The sequence below is a fragment of the Pseudophryne corroboree genome, chromosome 6 (assembly GCF_028390025.1).
Source record: "Pseudophryne corroboree isolate aPseCor3 chromosome 6, aPseCor3.hap2, whole genome shotgun sequence".
NCBI lineage: Eukaryota > Metazoa > Chordata > Amphibia > Anura > Myobatrachidae > Pseudophryne > Pseudophryne corroboree.
In genome coordinates, this window is record NC_086449.1 from 102,887,147 (window position 1) to 102,903,035 (window position 15,889).

The following is a 15,889-nucleotide window of genomic DNA, read 5'->3' on the forward strand; positions in this document are numbered from 1 at the left end:
AGACATGGGAACAGAAGGAATAAAAAGTACATGAAACGCTATAAAGATTGAAACACCACAAATACAGTATTAGCCCCTGCCTATATCTTTACACCATCCCTATCAAAAAGTAAGAAGAAAATTAAGTGGATGAATAATACATGGCACCAGTACAATCATATATTGCAATGTGATTCTGGGCAGACTGCATTGAATATATAATTAATGATAAATAGACCCCTAAAGGAGACTTTGGATTTTGAGGAATGCTAGGATACTCCAAAGGTAATCACATGCACTCTCATAGATCAGGAGGATCAACATCCGATGCAAGTCGTATCACGATTTCCCCTGAACTCCCTGGCAGCTCCCTGGCAGTCTCTGACACACGAGTGACACACAATGTGCTAACCACCCGTCGGTAAACGATGGATTGTGTGCCTCACAAAAAAAAAAAGTCAGACGTACGACGCATTGTATTGCATAAAACATATTGCGATGTGCATAATATTATGACAGGGCCGTGCATCGCATTGTAGTTGTACCCAAAACATGCAGCATATGAGGCGTTGAAATCGTACATTCATACACGATATCGACCTTGTGTATGGGCAGCTTTAGATGGCAGTGTAGCACAATGTGCATATGATAAAGATTTTAGCAGTAAAAGTGAGATCAGTGCACAGTATGTGCACTGATACTGTTCATACACATCCCCCCCATGTACAGTATGACAGCCGCAGTGTATGCAAGGTGACGGGCGCATACCGGTCATTATCGGCGCTATCGATTTCGACAGCTGCAGGTGTCGTTTTGCATACACCACAGCAGGGACAGCGCTGTCCCTGGCTGTCGCGGCTGGTGGCTCTGAGATGCATGTGAGATCTCGCAATAGTAGCGCGATCCCGCACAAGCACACTGGAGCCGACTGGGCTGGGAGACACAGGGCATCAGCGCTAAACTGATGCGCTGGGTGCTCAGGTGGAGATCGCCGGAGGTGGGAGTTTCGCTTCAGCAGTCATGATGTTTATACATCTTGTTGATGTTCCATCCTGCTTCTCCTTGGTACTGAGGCGAAGCAGGAAGTGCTATAACCCTGCCGCTATAATACATCTCCCTCTAGGTTACACAGCCAAATTGACGCAGCATCTTGTGTTACTTTGAAAACTGCTGATCTTCCCCTCCTCCACAGGATAGTCAGGCAGCTAACAAGCAGCTTTGGAAGTTTATTGAATTAAGTTCTGAGGCCGGTAGCAGCATGGAATGACTTAAAGCTTCATTTGATTCCCTGACTGCCATCTTAGTGTTGCGCCCCAAAGTTCTGACTCCATAGACTGCAGCCTCAATAGCCCAATGGTTGATAACGTACTGATTACCCAGAGGGGCAGGGCCATAAAATCATGATTCGCTGAGAATCACGGCATTAAGCCACCTCCCACCATCTAAAATTGAGAGCGATCTGATCTCCAGGGTGTCTTTGGGGGGTATCCAGTCTTTAGATTGACAACACTTAGGTTGACACTCATTAGGTCGACCACTATTGGTCGACATGGTCATTAGGTCAACATGGTCACTAGGTCGACATGGCAAAGGTCTGCCACATGAAGTCGAGATGAGTTTTTCACATTTTTCCCCCCAATTTTTTAACTTTTTCATACTTTACGATCCACGTGGACTACGATTGGGAATAATAACCTGTGCCGAGCACAGCAGTAACGTAGTGGGGCACCTTGCCTGAAGCACGGCGAGCGAAGTGGGCCATGTGAGGGGACACGGTGCACTAATTGGGGTTCCCGGTCACTTTACGAAGAAAACAACGAAAAAACAAACAAACAAAACTCATGTCGACCTAATGGCCGTGTCGACATATTTCAGGTGTCGACAAAACCACTGTCGACCAATAGTGGTTGACCTAATGACTGTCGACCTAGTTACTGTCGACCCAACGATCCACACCCCTTTGGGGACACCCTGAAATTCTGAAGTCTCATGGAAGTTAAAATGAGCGTAGATAAGAATGCATTTAGCTCCTGTGTTAATAGCTCGTTTAGCTGATTTTGGTACAGTGGTGCCCAGTAAACCCACCCGGCTACATTTAAGACATACATAATGTAATTTCATGATACATATATAACCAGTAAGATATTCAGGAGAAAAGGGATGCCAAGTGGATATAACCTTTATTTTTAATACCCTGCTTTTAACAAGAATTCTGATGCATATCTATCATAAATCAATATACTGTATAGTGCCAGCTCTTAGCTGGATTTATTAAATGTATAATGCCCACTCAATAATTTACTTATTTAGATTGGCAAGTAAACAATATGCATTTATAAAGCTTTTAACACTATAATAATGATGTATATACAACACAAGTCAAATAGCATAATATAAACAAAGCTAAACATGCATTTCAAAAAGCACATACAAAGGAAATCTAATATTGAATACTTTGATTTAAAAGACATCAATAGTTAAAAGACCTTTGGAGAAGATAGGCAGTAAATAAGCATATTTTTGTTTATTAAATGTGAAATAAAGCACACGTACTGAAATAGTTAAATGAAATATTTAATGCTCAACACTGTTGTGGTCTAGCAAGAGAAGGGGGGGGGGAAATAAAAAGAAAGAAAAAAACACTTAATTCCCATACCGGGAGTCGAACCCGGGCCGCCTGGGTGAAAACCAGGAATCCTAACCGCTAGACCATATGGGAACAGTTAGCTTGCCTTTCTAACACATAACAGATATACAGTAGCAGTATGTTTCATTTATGTGCGGTTACCATTCTACACAGAAGCACATGCACTTGATGCAGTATAGAAACAGTTACATACCAATAGCAATCATCCACAACTGAACGCTACCAATCTCCCAGACATAATGCACAGTATGCAGAAAAGTCATAAGAACCTGTATGAACTGACCATAGCAGGAAGTGTTTAAGATGCCTCGTTAGCGCAGTAGGTAGCGCGTCAGTCTCATAATCTGAAGGTCGTGAGTTCGATCCTCACACATGTTTTTTTTCCCCCCAGCTGATAAGTAAAGAAACTGTGTTAACGGAATCTCAATGTGTTTAATCATTTTACAATTGCAAAGATACATTGATACCGACAATAAACATTAATTGTCTGTCATGCTTTCACTATTGCAACACATCTAAGGCATAGTGCCAGGATTTTTACATACGTGCAGTTTACATTAGTCTTCATTATAAACAATCTATTTTGATTTCCCTTATTAACGTAAAATATTTTCTTTTACTTTAATTATCAGCGAGTGAAAAATAGTAAAGATATAAAATAGATACATTTTATTAAAAACGAAATCTATAAACTGTACAAAACCCATAAAAGTCATATATGTAAAGCGTGTATTATATGTACAGTTCGTATTTGCAAAAAATAATAATAATAAAAAAGAAAAAAAAAAAAAGAAAACATGTATTCCCATACCGGGAGTCGAACCCGGGCCGCCTGGGTGAAAACCAGGAATCCTAACCGCTAGACCATATGGGACTTTCTGTTTCACCCTGCTTCCATTACGTCCTATAGACCAGCACTACAGCAGAGTATTCTGGCTGGTTGAAAACACTGATTGAACAAACATCAGTCACTAGATATAAACCTTTATGACAAAACATGAATGTAAAACTCATGACCAGTGTTAAGCTAAATGGAAAAACCGAATGTGTGTATCATTTGTGTATTCTACACTGAGATGTTAATCCTTGCCAAAAAATATAATAAATATACACTACCTTAATATATATTGATAAAACCACAGTGAAATTACTGCTGTCACTGATCCCAATGCCTTCTCGTGCCAGATGCTCTTACAGGTCACATTGTATTTTAGATTAAAAAAAAAAATAATACTGTTTCTATGAAACTGAAAAAAACAACAAAGTCATTAATGAATGAAAATGTATATTTTAAAAATAAAACAATGCCGTGACCCGGATTCGAACCGGGGTTGCTGCGGCCACAACGCAGAGTACTAACCACTATACGATCACGGCTGGATATAAGAACACTACAGGATGGAGTTAACTAATATGCTGTGGAGTGACGTCACAATGAAAACAGCCAGTCATAAGGCGCTACGTTCTACACTACAGTGTGCTCAGCATTGGCAGGCAGAGGCAGAGCTGCGATGGAGACTTTCTCTCCGGGGCAGCGATCACACCCTGGCTAACAGCGAGCTGTAATGTTAGTATCAAATAGAAGTCATCCGGTAACAATTTATTATACTGAGAGTACAACTGACCTACACAAGCCATACATAAAATATAATAGTGATTATTATCTGAGGTGACATAAAGGAGGTAGTATAGAGAAACAGCAGCTGTGGAGAAAGGGTACATGCTGTGTATATGAGGGTGTACACAGTACTGGGAACGGGAGGACACTGATCTCTTAACTCGATCCAGCTGATGTAGTTTATCGGCCCCAACAGCTCAGAGGGTCTGGCTCCCTGCACAGACCTCTGCCCCTCTGGAGACTGGGCACAGACCTCTGTCCCTCTGGAGACTGGGCACAGACTCCCCTGTCCCGCACCTTACAAGCTCCAGAGTTAGTAGAGGTCGCTACAATTAGGCAGTCCAGACAGGCGTTCCGGGGTCAGACCGGCTCCCTACAGCGACCTCTGCGATGTTACACTGGATGGAAAGTGCTGCTTGTAAGCGAGTACATGGAGCGATGTTTTAACCCCTGACACGTGTGTGCCGATACGGATGAGCCGAGGTCATTATAATTACACAGTCCTACTACCCCTGTGTATAAATGCAAAAGTAACACTTTCCACGTCACATATTATATAGGTAGCCGCTTCCATAGTAAAGAATACGGGGACACTGATTACATTATTAGGCAATCACCACTAAACTTAACATAGGAGCGGCGACAGGTCCCTTTGTGGTCCTATATATAACATCTGATGGAGATTTGTATTTTCCAACATTCAATCCGTCCTTACCTGCCCCCTCTTCCACCTGTAGGACCAGCATCCTCATACCTGTTGTACACCCTTCCTACCTCCACATCTCAGTCTGCAGTAACAGAGCAGTTTATGCTGGAGCCGTTATATTTGTAACTATTAGATCATTGTGAGGTAGGCATGGTCGTTGTGACGTCATAAAACATAACACACAGGTCATGTGACCTATCCAGTTGGTTACATTAAAACCTATAGCTTAAACAAGTTCAGTATGATATCCCGGCTGACGGGCTGCCAGCTGTCACGTCAGGATCCCAACAGCGACATCCCGCCAGCCGCTATACCGGCAGCAAACGCCCTAACGGGCTTGTTGCACTTGCCACACTTTGGGCCTGGTGGCGAGCTTTGCTTGCCACAGGTTCTATTCTCCCTCGGGTGGTGGCATGGACCCACCACCCGAGTGGGAATACCGGGGAGCTGCCAGTATATTAACTACATCCCGTTTAAACTATAAATGCAATCAACACGGGGGTAATGAAACCTCTACACACAGAAATATAATAAACAAATGAAAATCTGGGTCATACATCAAATATAAATCCATCCGCAAATACAATGTGGTATATGCCATATTATACTGTAGTTTTCCCGATAGCAATTATATGTAATACCTTGCGTACTTACCGATACTGCATTAGGTGCAAAACTTACACTGCTGCAGCATTCGTTCAGGCACAAGGCCTATTTCAGTGGTTCCAAATGCGGTCCACAAGGCGCACCAACAGTCAGTGTTTTATGGATATCGCTGCTTGTGCAGAGGTGGTATAACCAAACTGACGGAGGCACTAATTAAGTCACTTGTACCTAAGTATAGATATCCTTAAAACCTGGACTCCTGGGGTGCCTTAAGGACCACGTTTGGGAACTACTGGTCTAGAACCGGGGTTATTACCGTGATAACCCAGGATCGGTTCAGTGGAAACGTGTTAAGCTCGTTTCAGTGACCCAGGTATCCAACCTGGCAAGCTTGCAGGGTTGGTCCCGGGAAGGACTCAGGTCACGGTACAGTGTAAACGGGTTGCAACCCAGCTCCCGTTCACAGCATAGGGAGAGCCAATGCTAGATGATCTCATCTGTGTGTGGTGATGTCATAGCCCTGCAATAAGTTGGGTCTTTCACCCAGTCTGAAAGGGGTCTCAGCTGGGTTGCACCCAGGTTGGACCAGTGTACAAAATCCTGCGCTACCCACCATTTTAGTCTAAAAGGGGTATAAGTGCGCCTTGAGTACTATGGTTAGGAGCTCCTGGCATGGGAGTAGTGGATTCTTAAAAAACACAGCTATCTTAACTGTGTGTATCTTTGGATGGAAGACAGTCTAGATCGCAATTTCCAGTGGGTCAGGGGGCTGATGTACAGCGCTTTATAACATGATTGTCGCTATATAAATAGCTATTTAGAAATTAATAAATGATTCTTTACCACACTGGTTCCCAAAATCCGTTCTCAAGGCACACTAATGGGCCCTACACACTTGCCAACGTTTCCAATTTGGACAATGGTCGATTTCAACGATTAATGTCCATCGTCCAAATTGCCTTGCTATGCAGAATGAGGGAAAACCAACGATGACCGACCGCGGGGCCGAGCATCGTTCATCGTTGGTGCATACACACTGAGTGATATGAACAATTTATCGTTCACTAGCTGGAGTACCCGGCTTTGCCCAGGATTTTAAGAATGTCCGTTTACAAAAATAAATGTAAATATTAAAACACACAGTATAAATAACATTGTAGATAGCTGAATACCCGTGCTTCTCTATGGGAAGAGGATGGTAAATTAGAATGATAGTTCGTTAATTTACGTTGTTTGGAGATCTAGTATGTAGGCATATCTTGCTTCCCTGACACACTTTGTGTAGTGGCCGAACCCCTTTTTGGACCCCCAAGGCACTCTGCTCTTCCCAATATACAGCTCTCAGTCTGTGGCTTCCTGCTGCCTCCATTCCCCTCCTCACATCATGTCAGTGCCCCTGTGAATTTATCGGTATTTTTACAGTTTCTTATATAGCGTAGCACATTTTGTATCTCCTGATATACTCTGTGCTGCTGGGGGACCGTGCTACTTCCACTATATGACCATCAGTGTGTGGGTTCGTGCTTCCTCCATTCCCCTCCTCACATCATGCCACTGGCCCTGTCACATGCAGTCCTGTCATCACTGACGACATATGCATGTCCTCATATAGCCTGTGCTGCTGGCCTACCCCTAGTGGTGCTCGTGGTGTGTTACCCCCACAGTGTATGTTCCCAGAGTGTAAGTCATATGTGTAGCAAGTTTGGTGAAAATTGCTCCAGGCATTCCAGAGTTATGCTGTCAGCTGAAAAACTCTGTGCTGCTGCCTCACCCCTAGGGGTGCTAGGGGTGTCTTACCCGTACAGTGTTTGTTCTCAGCTTGTAAGTCATATGTGTAGCAAGTTTGTTGTAAATTGGTCCAGGCATGCAGAAGTTATGCTGTCTTCTGAAATAATCTGTGCTGCTGTCCCACCCCTACAGGTGCTAGGGGTGTCTAACCCCACAGAGCTTGTTCCCAGATTGTAAGTCAGATGTGTACCAAGTTTGGTGTAAATGGCTCCAGGCCTTTCACAGTTATGCTGTCTGCTGACATACTCTGTGCTGCTGTCCCACCCCTAGGACACTACAGAGTGTAAGTCATACGTGTACCAAGTTTGTAATTGCTGCAGGCATTCCAGAGTTATGCTGTCTGCTGAAATACTCAGTGCTGCTGTCTCACCCCTAAGGCTGCTAGGGGTGTCTTCCCCCCCACAGTGTTTGTTCCCAGATTGTAAGGCATATGTGTACCAATTTTTGAGTACATTGCTCCAGCAATTCCAGAGTTATGCTGTCTCCTGATATACTCTGTGCAAAATTAAGGCAACAGACCTTTGTATCAAAAGTGTTAGGAAAAACACAAGGAAAAGGAAGCCAGTGCGGTTTGCGAAAGAAGTAGTAAATATTGTGAAAGCAAAAAAAGATGGCTTTTAGGAAATATAAGCAGACACAAAATAATGAAGACAAAGAGATATATCTTGTTAGACAGAATGAGACTTAACTAAGGTAATCAGATGTGCAAAGGCACAAGCTGAGGAGAAAATGGCCCAGTCAGTGGGTAAAGGAGGCAAAATTTTTATTTAGGTATATGAGTGAAAGGAGAAAAACAAAAGGCGGAATAATAAAACTAAAGACAGAGACTGGGAATCTTGTTGAGGGAGACAATGTAATAGCAGATCATCTTAATAATTATTCTTGCTCAGTATTTACTACTGAAAGAGAGGGGAAGGGGCCACAGTTGAGTTGCAGGGATATTCAGGAAAATGAAACAAGTACACTTACAGAGGAGAAGGTTCTAACACAGGGCCGTCTTTTCGTATGGGCTCAATGGGCTCTTGCCCAAGGGCCCCATGAGTATAAGGGCCCTAGGCTGATAGCTGATGGTCCCCTCTTTCCAGCGGTACCAGATTTTTGAAAATCGGCTCTGGGGAACCGGAGATATCTGACTTGAAAGCAGTGGTCCCCATCCAAGCCTGTTAATTGCTCTTCCCAGCTTGATATCTTGGGTTCTGTCTGACTTAAAGTATTTCTGAGGGTACAAGCCAAAAGCTGGGACTCTCCCCTTTTGGTGGACACTGGCAGCTTGTCTCTACTATGCTCAGAACCAGAGATATCAGCCTTCCAGCAGATGGTCCTTCTCCAGCTCAACACGCCTGGTATACAGTTTTAGATTTTCGTTGGTGAATTGCTTTGGCTCCTGAACTCTGATCCCCAAGTCCCCAGAACCTTCTGAAAGGTGGGACTCTCTAGTTTTTCATTCCACTCAAAGCTAAGAAATATATTTTCAGGAACTTGAGATATCTGCAGTCAAGCAAGCTGCCCTCCCACTGGAAAATAATAAATATTAAGCCCACTCCACTATCCACCCCTCCCCTACGTATTAAACACCCCCTACCACCCTGGAAGTCATGTACCAGGGCTTTTTCATTCAGCCCAATGCCCCCTTCCACAGTTTAGCCCCATCTGTGCAGTAAAGGAGTAATAAGAAGAAATTACTGCTACAGGTCCTACATGCTGAGCGGAAGATAGAACACCCCCTACCACTCGCGGGACATCAAAGCTGCGCTGATAGCACCCCCACCCCTACCGGTGGAGGATTGGTAGGGAGCCCAGTGCATTGCTGTGCCCAGGGGCCTACACTTCTGTTAAGATGGCCCTGTTCTAACAGAACTCTCAAAGCTGAAAGTGGACAAATCTATGGGGCCAGATGGGATACATCCAAGGATACTAAAAGAACTTAAAGAGGTGCTGGTAGCACCACTGACAGAATTATTCAACCGGTCATTAGCTACAGGAGTAATTCCAGAGGACTGGAAAAGAGCAAATCGAGAGGGCCGAAATCTGTACCTTAACAGAGCCTAATTTCAGGCCTGCATCCACTCCTGTCTGTAGGAAGTGGAGAAAACGACCCAGATGAAAATCTTCCGTAGGTGCATTCTTGGTCTCACACCAAGACACATACTTTCGCCAGATACGGTGATAGTGCTTTACCGTCACCTCCTTCCTAGCCTTTATTAAAGTAGGGATGACCTCTTCCGGAATCCCCTTTTTCGCTAGGATTCGGCGTTCAACCTCCATGCCGTCAAACGTAACCGCTGTAAGTCTTGAAATACACAGGGCCCCTGTTGCAACTTGCGCTTCCTGATTGGCTTTAGAGACCTTTCTGTGACAGCTGTCACTCTGAGAGGTCTCTCTGCATTCGGGGTAAGGGGTCCCATGTGTAAGCATGGGACCCCTTTCAGTCCGGCATGGTACGGGTGTCCGTTTTTTTTTTTTTAACAAGTACGTGGATTTATCTCTGGACCCTGGCTGAGGTGAGTATATTGATCTTTTCTTTTCAGGTATCCGTGGATTCTACTTGGAGAAGAGGACCGATGTCGGCGTGTGAACATAGGTAAGTATGTGTGTGTCGACGTATGAAATAAAGTTTTACTGTCACGGTGTGTGTCCTGTTTTTATTTGGGTATTTTTTTTTCAGTAGAACTACAGGTACCAGCGGGCCCGTTTTTCTCCCGCATGCTGGTACTTGTGGTTCTCCAAGTACCAGCTTGCGGGGGAGGCTTGCTGGGACTTGTAGTTCTGGAAAAAACAATATTCTTGACATTTTACCAAGGCTATCAGCCTCCCATCCGCAGCCCTTGGATGGGGGGGGGGACAGCCTCGGGCTTCACCCCTGGCCCTTGGGTGGCTGGGTGGGGGGGACCCCTTGATTGAAGGGGTCCCCACTCCCCCAGGGTACCCCGGCCAGGGGTGACTAGTTGGATATTTAATGCCACGGCCGCAGGGCACTGTATAAAAGTGACCCCCGGCTGTGGCATTATCTGTCCAGCTAGTGGAGCCCGATGCTGGTGTAAAAAATACGGGGGACCCCTACTCGTTTTGTCCCCCGTATTTTTTGCACCAGCACCAGGCGCAGAGCCTGGTGCTGGTTTTAAAAATACGGGGGATCCCCTGTCAATTTTTTCCCCGCATTTTTAGAACCAGGACCAGCTCGAAGAGCCCGAGGCTGGTTATGCTTTGGAGGGGGGATCCCACGCCATTTTTTTCAGGGATTTCACCATTCCATCTATAAAAAAAAAAAAAAATATATATATTATTTTTAAAAATATATAAATAATACTTGTGCCTCCAAAAAAGACAAACCAAGTACCTAATCCCTTCTAATATAAATAGATCTGATATTACCACGGAAAAAAAAACACACAAAAAAAACATGTTTTTAAATTTTTTTATTGGTTTCACCCTCCAAAGTGTGGCGGATTGAAAATGACGAATTTGCTGTCTAAAAGCACTGCTGTCGAATTTCCAAACTTGAATTGAATATGCTTTTGTCGAATTGCAGCACTTGTATCATTGCAGAAAAGTCGAATATGCAAAAAGTCGAATTTCAAAAAGTCGAATTTTGAAAGTCCGTTTTTTTGACGGAAAGCACTGAATTGCATTGACAAATTTTTTTTTTTTGCCAAAAATACCCGAAATTCGACAATTTCGGGAATTCGACCGCAATTGCATATATCCCTTTATGTCCAGAGACACCATAAACTCCCCCTCCTCCATATTGGCTATTATCGCTCTGAGTGATTCCATTTTGAATTTGAATCTTTTTATGTACAGGTTTAGGGATTTCAGATTCAAAATAAGTGACTGAACCGTCCGGTTTCGGGACCACAAATAGGGTTGAGTAGTAACCTCTTCCCTGCTGGTTCAGGGGAACCCTGATTATTACTTGCTGTAGACACAGCGTTTGAATTGCAGCTAAGACTACATCCCGTTCCGATGTGGAAGCTGGTAGGGCTGATTTGAAAAATCGGCACGGGGGCACCTCCTCGAATTCCAGTTGGTAACCCTGGGAAACTATTTCCAACACCCAAGGATTCAGGCCTGAGCTGACCCAGGCCTGGCTGAAAAGTCGAAGACGTGCCCTCACCGGTGCGGACTCCCTCAGGGGAGCCCCAGCGTCATGCTGTGCGCTTTGGAATAGCCGGGGAGGACTTTTGTTCCTGGGCACCTGCCGAAGCAGGTGCTCTTTTGCCTCTGCCCTTACCTCTGGCGAGGAAGGAGGATCCCCGACCTCTGCTGGGCTTGTGCGACCGAAAGGACTGCATCTGATAGGGTGGTACTTTCTTTTGCTGTTGGGGAATAAATGGTAAAAAGTTTGATTTACCTGCTGTAGCTGTGGAAACCAGGTCCGTCAGCCCATCCCCAAACAATACATCTCCCTTATAGGGTAAACTTCCATATGTTTTTTTGAATCTGCATCACCCGTCCATTGGCGAGTCCATAAGGATCTTCTCGCAGAGATAGACATGGCATTGGCCCTAGAAGCCAGCAAACCAATGTCCCTTTGAGCAGCCCTCATAAATAAGACTGCGTCTTTAATATGGGCTAGAGTTAAGAATATAGTATCCTTATCCATCTTATCAAAATCAGCTGTCAGCTCCTCTGTCCAAGCTGAAATCGCGCTACACACCCATGCCGACGCAATTTTTGGTCTTAGCACAGCACCCGTATGAGAATAAATACACTTTAAGGTAGTTTCTTGCCTGCGATCTGCAGGGTCCTTAAGGGCTGCTGTGTCAGGAGACGGTAGCGCCACTTTCTTGGACAAGCGCGTCAGGGCTTTGTCCACAGTGGGGGGTGATTCCCAAATCTCCCTGTCCTGTTTAGGGAAGGGGTATGCCATATAAATTCTTTTGGGTATCTGCGGTCTCTTATCCGGAGTCTCCCAAGCTTTTTCAAAGAAATCATTTAGTTCATGAGATGTGGGAAAATTTATAATCTGTTTCTTTCCCTTAAACATGTGCACCCTTGTGTCGGGGACCGAGGGTTCATCCGCAATATGCAACACATCCCTTATTGCCACAATCATACACTGAATGCTTTTTGTCACCCTAGGGTGCAATTTCACTTCGTCATAGTCGACACTGGAATCAGAGTCCGTGTCGGTAGTAGTGTCTTGTGTTAAGGGACGCTTTTGAGACCCCGACGGGCCCTGTGAGTCGGTCCAATCCGAGGATTGACCCCCTGATGTCCCCCCTAATTCAGCCTTATCAAGCCTCTTATGTAAGGATGCCACACTTGCATTCAACATATGCCACATGTCCATCCATTCCTGAGTCGGCACAACCGACGGGGACACACCACTCATTTGCTCCACCTCCTCCTTGGAAAAGCTTTCCGCTTCAGACATGTCGACACCACGTACCGACACCCCACACACACAGGGATTAACCTACAAGGGGACAAAACCCCAACCAGGCCCTTAGGAGAGACAGAGAGAGAGTATTCCAGCGCACACCCAGCGCTTAATAACACTGGAAAAATATGACCAGATAGCGCTTTTATATATAAAATGACCAGATTCCCACTCACTGCGCTCAAAATGCCCCCCTCCTCTTTTTTCCAGCCTGAATGTTCAGCAGGGAAGAGACCTGGGAGGCAGCGTTTTCCTCATGCAGCTTCTGTGGAGAAAATGGCGCTGGTTAGTGCTGGGGATCAAGCTCCACCCACCCGACGGCGGGCTTCGATCCCGGTGATTTTTTTTATAGAAAATGGCGGGGGATCGTAGAATTACTGCACTGCAGCCTAATCTACCTTGTCAGTGCGCAAATGTGAGATTTATTGCTGCCCAGGGCGTGAATGGGAGCAATGGCGCCCTTACCTCATGAAGATCTGATGTCTTCTGCCGCCTATGATGTCTTCTGCCTTCTCATACTCACCCGGCTTCTATCTTCGGCATCTGTGAGGACGGCGGCGCAGCTCCAGGACGAACCCCAGGTGAGACCTGTGTTCAGACTCCCTCTGGAGCTAATGGTGTCCAGTAGCCTTAGAAACAGAGCCCAACCATTAAGCCAACCCTGCTTCTCTCCCCTCAGTCCCACGATGCAGGGAGCCTGTTGCCAACAGGACTCCCTGAAAATAAAAAACCTAACAAAATAATTTTTCAACAGAAAACTCTGGAGAGCTCTCTGCAGTGCACCAATTCTCCTCTGGGCACAAGATCTAACGGAGGTCTGGAGGAGGGGCATAGAGGGAGGAGCCAGTGCACACCCATAGTCAAAGTTCTTTTTAGGTGCCCTATCTCCTGCGGAGCCCGTCTATACCCCATGGTCCTTACGGAATCCCCAGCATCCTCTAGGACGTAAGAGAAATCTACATTACAATAAACTGCACATTTCTAAGTGTAATGCAATCAGTGTAAGAGAAAGTATTAAACACACAGAAGCGATACATGATGAACCTTACTCATGTGATTCATTTAAAGTACGTGAAACCAATCCGTATTTAACACCATGTAGTGGATTATAATAAAATGGTAGTATGTCAGACTTCAATGTTATCTTTTTACTGTTTTAGGGCTCTATTCAACAATCACATTTCTACTTAAAATGTATTCTTCAACAATGCAGAGACGAGCGTTTCCGCATTTTTTTATTTTTTTTAAGTATTCCCACTATTTAGTAAAAGGGTTAACGGAGACGATAACGCAATTATCTTCTGTGTTAATACCCCACTAGTACAGTATGCACTGTAGAGAGCAAACCATTGCTCTCTACAGCACGTTAAAAGTCTCTGCTATTCATGTAGTGGAGGCAGCATTGTTGAACTCTGGATTGATCCCAAAAATGTGGCTATAAAAGACACCATTATTGTGGTGTTCCTTGTTGTTGTTTGATACAAATATTATAGGGCAATCAATTTAACGCCCTATAAAAAAAAAAGAGCCTTACAATTTTCTGTTTAGTAAACTTACTTCTTTATTGGGATATTTGCCGGTGTGTGTAAATACTTCCCCGCATCTGCAGTACCGAAGGCAGGATCCCCCCCCTCCTGTGTTCCCGGAGGCAGGTGACAAGTGGAAATGTAGCATGGCGAGTGCTGGCTTGGTATGGGTCTGTTAAATAACTCTGGGCACACTCCATGCCAGTTGGTACTGGTGAATAGCATGTGGGTAACTTGGTATCAGGACACAGGACCATTAGACGGACTTATGCATTTTATTTCTGCTTCGGAAACCAGCCTTAGTGTGACAAGACACAATTGGGTATCCGGACTCTGGGTTTACACCAATTAGGTCAACAGTGGCTAGGTCGACACGGCCATTAGGTCAACACAATGTCGACATGAAAAAAGGTCGACACTTAGGTAGACTAGAGGAATGGTCAAGAGTGTGGCAACACACAGTTTAATGCCCAAAAATGCAAAATCATGCACTTGGGTCTCAAAAATCAAAAGCTAAATATAGTATTAATGGCACTATACTGAAAATTACTGAGGATGAAGGAAAGGGATCTAGGAGTCACTATTTCAGGTGACTTAAAGACAGGTAAGCAATGTAACAAAGCAATGAGGAAGGCTAGTCAGATGCTTGGTTGCATTGGGAGAGGAATCAGCAGCAGAAAGAGGTAATAATGCCACTGTATAGGTCAGGGGTGGGGAACCTCCGTCCCGCGGGGCGTATAAGGCCCGCAAAGCCGTTTGGTCCGGCCCACCCGCTCCTTTCAGTGAGACACGCCGCCGCACAGTCCGGCAGCAGCGTGTCTCAGCTGTCACCACACGGAGGAGAGCGCGGCTATTGTCGGGGCGTCGGCGTCGTGTAGGACTTGAACCCAGCCGCCAGTTCGTGAGCCAATCAGAGCTCGCGGACCGTCAGCCAATCAGGAGCCGCGGCTGCCGGTCCGCGAACTCCGATTGGCTCTCGAACCGGCGGCTGGTTTAAAGTCTTACACGCCGCCGCCCAACATAGCCCCGCTTTCCTCCGTGTACCCACCGAAATGAGCGGTAAGCGGGACGGGGGGGCATCTGTATACCTGGCACTGTGAGGGGCATCTGTATACCTGGCACTGTGAGGGGCATCTGTATACCTGGCACTGTGAGGGGCATCTGTATACCTGGCACTGTGAGGGGCATTTGTATACCTGGCACTGTGGGGGCAATTGTGGATCTGGCACTGCACTATTGGAGGCATATGTGTATCACGTCCCATTTTAACTGGCCACACCCATTTTTTGGGCGCGCGCGGGGGCAGACTTGTATGGCCCCCGAAGGATTTTATAAATAACCAAATGGCCCTCGGTAGAAAAAAGGTTCCCCACCCCTGGTATAGGTCATTGGTACGGCCTCATCTAGAATACGGTGTTCAATTCTGGAGGCCATATCTTCAAAAGGATATTAATACATTAGAGACTGTACAAAGAAGGGCAACTAAAATGGTGCATGGCCTACATCACAAGACATACCCAGAAAGACTAAAAAAATCTCAATATGTATAGTTTGGAGCAGAGAAGGGAAAGGGGGGACATGATAAAACCCCTGATATATTTGAAAGTTTCTAACAAAGTCCAGGAGGGGAACATTC

General features: G+C 45.3%; 3 non-coding genes across 3 annotated transcripts; all 3 read right to left on the reverse strand.

Annotated features, from left to right (window-relative positions):
• Positions 1 to 2,626: 2,626 nt before the first annotated feature.
• Positions 2,627 to 2,698, reverse strand: TRNAE-UUC (transfer RNA glutamic acid (anticodon UUC)). Its single transcript has one exon. It is a non-coding gene; the product is annotated as a tRNA-Glu (tRNA).
• Positions 2,699 to 3,428: 730 nt separating this feature from the next.
• TRNAE-UUC (transfer RNA glutamic acid (anticodon UUC)) lies at positions 3,429 to 3,500 on the reverse strand. Its single transcript has one exon. It is a non-coding gene; the product is annotated as a tRNA-Glu (tRNA).
• Positions 3,501 to 3,931: 431 nt separating this feature from the next.
• Positions 3,932 to 4,003, reverse strand: TRNAH-GUG (transfer RNA histidin (anticodon GUG)). Its single transcript has one exon. It is a non-coding gene; the product is annotated as a tRNA-His (tRNA).
• Between the last annotated feature and the right edge of the window lie 11,886 nt (positions 4,004 to 15,889).